The following is a 6,775-nucleotide window of genomic DNA, read 5'->3' on the forward strand; positions in this document are numbered from 1 at the left end:
CTCCAATGTGGATCCTCACTCTGGTTCATTTGGCTTTGTCGTGGCCATTTTATGATGCTGCTCCTTTGTTTTAACCCTGGTGTGGACAGGTGAATGTGAATCATCGGACAAGTTTCTAGCCCGAGGAAGGCTGTGCTTGATACTCATTCCAAGTCTGGAAAGGAGACGGGCTGTGAGATGGGCATAGATGATATGCCAATCAAGTGTACAGATAATGCCAAGCGGGGAGGGGCAGCGAACACACTGGACACCAGCATCCGCAAGAACCGGCAGGCGGGCTGAGTGTAAGGTGAAATTCAATAGGGGACGTGGTGAGTCTCGCACCTGGCTCCCAACAGTCACCTTACAGTTACTCTGAAAAGGATTGGGGGATAGGCTACAAGCCCCACAGGAATCACCGGTGTTGAATCCATGGACTCAACAACGTGTTGTGGTTTTCAAAGAGGTGGTGGGATCTCGGTCTGCATTAGGAAGGGCAGACACTGCCAGGGGCAGGGAAGAGGCAGCTCCTCTGCCCTTGGAACCGAACATCGGAACATCAGGCACCATAGTTTAAGAAGCTGGGCCCTGTCCGGAGAACCACCAGGACGGATGGTGAACCTTGAGTCTGTTCTGGGAGGAAGGCTACCCCGTGGAGGGTCTAGAGGGGCTTGTTTGGCCAACAGACCCGGGGCAGCGAGTGGGGGAAAGCTGCTCACAGGCCATTTCACCAGTTGTCAGCAAGACCTTTCCAACCATGAGTGCTGTCCCCATGTGGCCCTTGAGAAGTGCTGGGCCCTGCTCCTTGGGGCCAATAGTGTTGCCTGTGAGGCAGGCTTTGAATTCATCTTCCTGGCTCCAGGTCAGGTGTTCTACTCACTGGGCCACCTAGCTTAATAACTAGTTGTTGATTTTTTTTTTTCCAGTGAGGCAATTGGGGTTAAGTGACTTGCCCAGGGTCACACAGCTAGTAAGTGTTAAGTGTCTGAGGCCGAATTTGAACTCAGGTCCTCCTGACTTCAGGGCTGGTGCTCTATCCACTGCGCCACCCAGCTGCCCCAGTTGTTGATTTTTGAACTATGTGTATGGGGCATTTTCACTAACCGAATTCTCTGGCACAGAAAAGGTCCTTTAAAAAGCTTTATCGAGGGGGCAGCTAGGTGGTGCAGTGGATAAAGCACCAGCCCTGGATTCAGGAGGACCTGAGTTCAAGTCTTGCCTCAGACACTTGACACTTACTAGCTCTGTGACCCTGGGCATTGCCCCACCAAAAAAAAAAAAAAAGCTTTATCGATTGGGGGCAGCTAGGTGGAGCAGTGGTTAAAGCACCGGCCCTGGATTCAGGAGGACCTGAGTTCAAATCCAGTCTCAGACACTTGACACTTACTAGCTGTGTGACCTTGGGCAAGTCACCCTCATTGCCCTACCAAAAAAACAACAAACCAAAACAAACAAATAAACCCCAAAACAAAACAAAAAGCTTTATCAAGTCTTTTTTTTTTTTTTGGTGAGGCAATTGGGGTTAAGTGACTTGCCCAGGGTCACACAGCTAGTGTCTGAGGCCGGATTTGAACTCAGGTCCTCCTGAATCCAGGGCCGGTGCTCTATTCACTGCGCCACCTAGCTGTTCCTATCAATCCTTTGTTACATCCTGATTGCTTCCTAGGGACTCTCCCGCACCAACCCAAAGGGAAACCCTTGTACACTGAGTAGAAGCCAAGCTAAATGAATTCACATGTTGACCATGTCTGCAACGTATGCCTCATTCTCTGCCTCTAGCCCAGCCCAGATCTCTCCTCAGAGTAGGGGGGGTGGGGTGCTTTAATGTCAGCTCTGTGTTTATTCACAAGTAGCTGCTGCGCCCATCTGTGGTCTTCCCAAAGCTGTTCTAATTCTGCTCCATTCGTCTCTTCAAGTTTTACTGAATTCTTCATATTCATAATTTCTTAAATAATATATCACAATTCAATTTATTTTAACACTTAGAAAATGTCGGGCCCTGTGCTTAGTGTATAAAGATTTTCCATTCCATTCACACAGGTCAATTTGTCAAATGGCCAGGCATCCACTTGCCCTTGAGTTCTTTAGGTTGGCTCTTCTCTGACTCAATGGACAGAGGAAGAGCCAAGTTCAAATCCTGATTCAGACAGTAGCTGTATGAATACGGGCAGGTGACAATGTTTGCCTCAGTTTCCTCAAATGTAAAATGGGAATAGTAAGGGCCCCTACCTCCCAGCACTGCTGAGGGGCAAGTAGAATGAAAAGCAGCCTCTAGTGCTCCTGCTGTTCCTCTTGGGGGAAGCATGGCTTCCTTCTCTCCTGTTTGCAGTGTTCAGGTCCAGCTCCCTTTCAGGCCTCCTCCATCCTGGGGGACAGGCTCCATCTTGGTCCTGGTGCTGGCCTCCATTAGGCCTCTGGGGGCCCAGAAGGAAGGTTTTCTGGTTTCAAAGCCCAGGTCTTTGTATGGACATTTTAAGATGCTATACCTAGGATTGAGAACTGGGAGGCCCCTTTGAAGCCCACGGAAGCCAAGCCCTTATTTTATAAAGAAGGGGAAGTACTTCCTCCAGCGGACGCAGCTGACAGAGCTGGCTCCTGGATACCGGCCTCTGACCCTAAACCCAGCTTGCTAAAGGTCACGTCCTTCTAGGGCGTCTTACCCCCCAGAGTGTCCGTGCTAAAGGCCGGGCCTTTTTCTATGTCCTGGAAAGTGAGTCCTGTAAAGGAGAGGAAAGAGCCCCGGGACTCTGAGGCTCTGACCAATTCTCAGATCACTACAAAGTCGGACCAACTCATGGGGCTAAGTTCGTAATCGCATCCATAGGCTGAGGAGAAAACCGTTTGCTCTGTATGGTGTGGGGCTTCTGCCTCATGAGGAATGTGGTCACAAGCCACCCCTCTGCCCCCAACCTGACCCCCATAGCTCATGCTTGGTGGCCACCATTCGAGCCCTTGGGGAAGCCCTTTGCCATCTTTGGCATCCACTCTAAAACTAAACAGACCTTTCTAGCCTTGACACTCTTTGGTCTGAGAGCCCTCCTAGCCCCGAAGTTTGGATTCTTAGGAAATGACAGAACCCTCGGGCAATCCTGTCCCCAGATCCTACAAAGGCAGCCCAGAAGCACACAGCAATCCCTGCTTCACACTTCATATTTCATTTGTGTGTTACACTCCCATGGGCAGCCCTGCCATCTGCAAATCTTTTTTTGGTGAGGCAATTGGGGTAAAGTGACTTGCCCAGGGTCACACAGCTAGTAAGTGTTAAGTGAGGCCGGATTTGAACTCAGGTACTCCTGACTCCAGGGCTGGTTGGTGCTCTATCCACTGTACCACCCAGCTGTCCTGAAGCAAATCTTTTTAAGGGGATAATAGCACCTACCTCACTTAATGAATGCCTGTTTCCTTCCTTCCCTGTGCCTCTTGTGAGAATTGGCTAACCATGAAGAAGCCCCTTTTTACCAAAGCCCCAAATTTGCTCCTCTTTTACTGGGATTTCAATAAAGGCCAGGCAGCCAGGAGGACTATGTCTGTCCAACAGTGGTATTGCCTGGTGGCCTGTGGGGTTCCCTGTATTGGCTCTGACCTGAGCTTGGGTGTCTCAGCTCCCAGAACCCTATAGGGACTAGCTGTCTTCACAAATACCTGGGCACTCTGCCAGCCTCACCACAAGCACTCATCTCTTCCCCTTCATAGGGCTGATTCGCGCCCCCCGCCCCCCAAGCAGGCTGTTATTTTGTGATTCTTGAAGGAAATAAGCCAGTTCCGGTAGGTGAGAATGGCCTTTTCAAAGCCCCTGCCCAAGAACGCTGTGGATTCAGGCTCTGAAAACAACGCTGTTAAAGGTGGCTAGTGGCCCCTGTACCGTCACCCCTGGATTCAATGGTGTACAAAGAGAAGCGGGCTTGCAGGCAGGATAGCTGGATGCAAAGCCTCATGGTGCTGCTGGCCATCAGCCCACATGACCTCTGGCAAAGGATTCATTCACCTCCCTGGGTCTCCTCTCATCTGTCAAAATAAGACTTGGCTGACCCACAAGGGCTTTCTGGCTTGTAGAATATGGTTGTGAAATTTTCTAAAGAATTTAAATAAAAAAAACACACACAGACACACACACAGACACACACACACACAGACACACAGAATTCAATCGATATATAGAAATCGGATCCAGTTCAAATAACATCTAAAAAGATTTACTTGGGCACTGTGACGAGTTTAAAAAATGACAGCTCTTGCCCTCAGGGTCCTTATGGCCTACCAGGGGTGGGTACAACTCGGACAGAAACCAATACTCAAACGAAAGTGTGTAAGACACCAAGAAGAGACCCAGTCAAAGGGTGCGAGGGAAGAGGGAGGTGGGAAGGAAGGGAACGCAAGAGAAGGGAGCATGGAGGAAAAGCGGTTACCGATGTGAATTGTCCAGAGAGAGCCGCATCGCAGGCACAAGGCACATTCCTTCTCAAGGATTTGGGGGGCTTAGTGTGTGTGAGAGAGCCAGGTGCGACAAGGCTAGGAAAACGGAAGAGAGCCATGCTGCAGAGGGCCAGGATTCAGCTAAGTCTCAGTGCTAGCACCCCAGGGCATGAGGGCACGCCTGGGCTCTTCCTGCGGGCCACAGGCCACAAAGGCAGGTACACCTTAGCCTAAAGAACTTTCCTAGAGGGGAGCCCCTCTGTCCTTCATCCTTGGTTCAGCACATCACCCAAGACAAAGATGAACCATCAGCTGCTGTGAAAAGCACGTCCGATACATGCCTCCGCCCCACCATCTCAGCTATGTTTTCCTGCACCTTAGTTCACTGGGTCATCACTGGCCAGGGGAAGAAGGCCCAGCAGGGTCCAGTGAAAATGGGGAGTGAGCCCCCTGAACTTCTGTGGGTGTCTGCTTTGCACCCCCACCCACGAGTGCCCCAAGCAACCAGCATTGACTGCACGCACCGAAGAGCTGCTTCCAAAATGTCTTTATTGGTTATTAACTGATAACAAGTACCGCAGGTTAGACATAAAGCCAAAGCAGTTACAAGTGAAAATCAACACGACCATGTCTAAAATAGAAACCTGCCAGGCAGGAGGTTGCCTTGGTAGAGGCCCTCTTTTAGCAAGAGGGAAGGGGTTGGAGAGGAAAAAAAGGTGGTTGTTGCAGCAGCAGCTCCAAGTGACAAAAGACTCTGCATGCCTGTGAAGTATTCCTCCATGGCACCAGTGGACGAGGGAGTCACAGTCACGCACAGGCTGAATACGGACAACAGAAAACCCCGGGCCATGAGCCGGGGCACACCTAGACACACACACACACCACCACTGGAGAACACAACTCAGATCAACACTCCAGCCACAGCGGCTGCCGATCTCCGTCCAAGCGCCGTCTTCTTTCTAAGAGCACACCATTTAGCTACAAGGTAAACAAGTATAAATATGGCCACCCGGAAGAGAGGAAAAGAGAAGGAGACGCAAACAGAAGAGATGAACGCATTCAGGCAATCACTGCCGACACCCGGCTTCTGACATTGAGTCTCCCGAGCTGTTTCATGGCTGTGAATCACTCGCCACCACGGTCTTGGAAGAATCCAAATGACAAGTAACCCAACGTCAGGATGGGTGGCAGGCAGCCTGCAGCATTTTACCAAGGACGACTGGTGCATGAGTGAGAAATGGCATGAAAGACATGACAGAGGACAGGCATGGGGGAAGGTGGGCCGGTCACAGGGCAAGCATTTGTGACAACAGGGGTGGGCCTCATGGAAAGATGTGGACAAGAGCCACTCCTGGTGGCATGGGGGGGCTATCACTTGTGTCCATCCACACTGATGCGAGCATGGGCCCGGTCATGTAGCAGAGTAGAGAGATTCAGTGTGTATGCATCAAGTTAGCTTCCAGAGACTGGCCACCAAAACAGGAGAGAGGGGTCTTTGCTGCAGGTTGGCCCTAAGCAATGGTGCCATCTCACTGTCTGGGGGCATGAGGGGAGACCCTTGCCCTTGTTGGCTCCTGGCACGACTGTTGGTCTTGGTGTAATGACCCCCAAACCCAAACTATGTGGAGCCCAACCAAAGTATGTTTTGTGAATGTTTCCTGAATGCATCCTGCCTTCTAAATGCTTTCCACTCTGGCCCCAGCACATCTAGATTCTGTTGAGCTGTCTTCTGACTTTCACTTAGACTTCACTCTGGTACCTATTTCAAGTCAGGAAACATGGTCCCGTGTAAGACTCCCATCCTATTGGGCTTTCTTCTGGGGTCGTCTTTTGTGCCCTACAGGAGACTGTACAGGAAGTTTGGGTCATTTCCCTAGCATTTTCTCAAACCCTTAAATCTGGTGCCTGGGAGACTTTAGGGTATGGCCAGACTGAGAGGTCTATGAAAAGTAGGCTGCCCCCATGCCCCACCCCTCAGCCCCAGAAGGAAACGTGCTCCCACAAAATACCCAACTGACTGGCATCTATCAGAAATCATCTCACTGGAATTAGAATCTTTAATCTGGATAAGACCAGAGAGGTCGCTTGGTTCAACCCCCTGTCCAAGGGATGAATCCTTTCCATTGCACTCCCAAGTTATCCCTCAACATGATAAGGAAACGCTTCTAAGGCTGGGCTGAAAATGACCTCCCTGGAAGACCCACCAACTGGTACCAATTCTTCTTTTTTTAAAGGCAATTGGGGTTAAGTGACTTGCCCAGGGTCACACAGCCAGTAAGCGTTAAGTGTCTGAGGCCGGATTTGAACTCAGGTCCTCCCGACTCCAGGGCTGGTGCTCTATGCACTGCGCCACCGAGCTGCTCCACCCACCCCCCCTCCCCGC

Source organism: Dromiciops gliroides, chromosome 6 (assembly GCF_019393635.1).
Source record: "Dromiciops gliroides isolate mDroGli1 chromosome 6, mDroGli1.pri, whole genome shotgun sequence".
Lineage (NCBI taxonomy): Eukaryota > Metazoa > Chordata > Mammalia > Microbiotheria > Microbiotheriidae > Dromiciops > Dromiciops gliroides.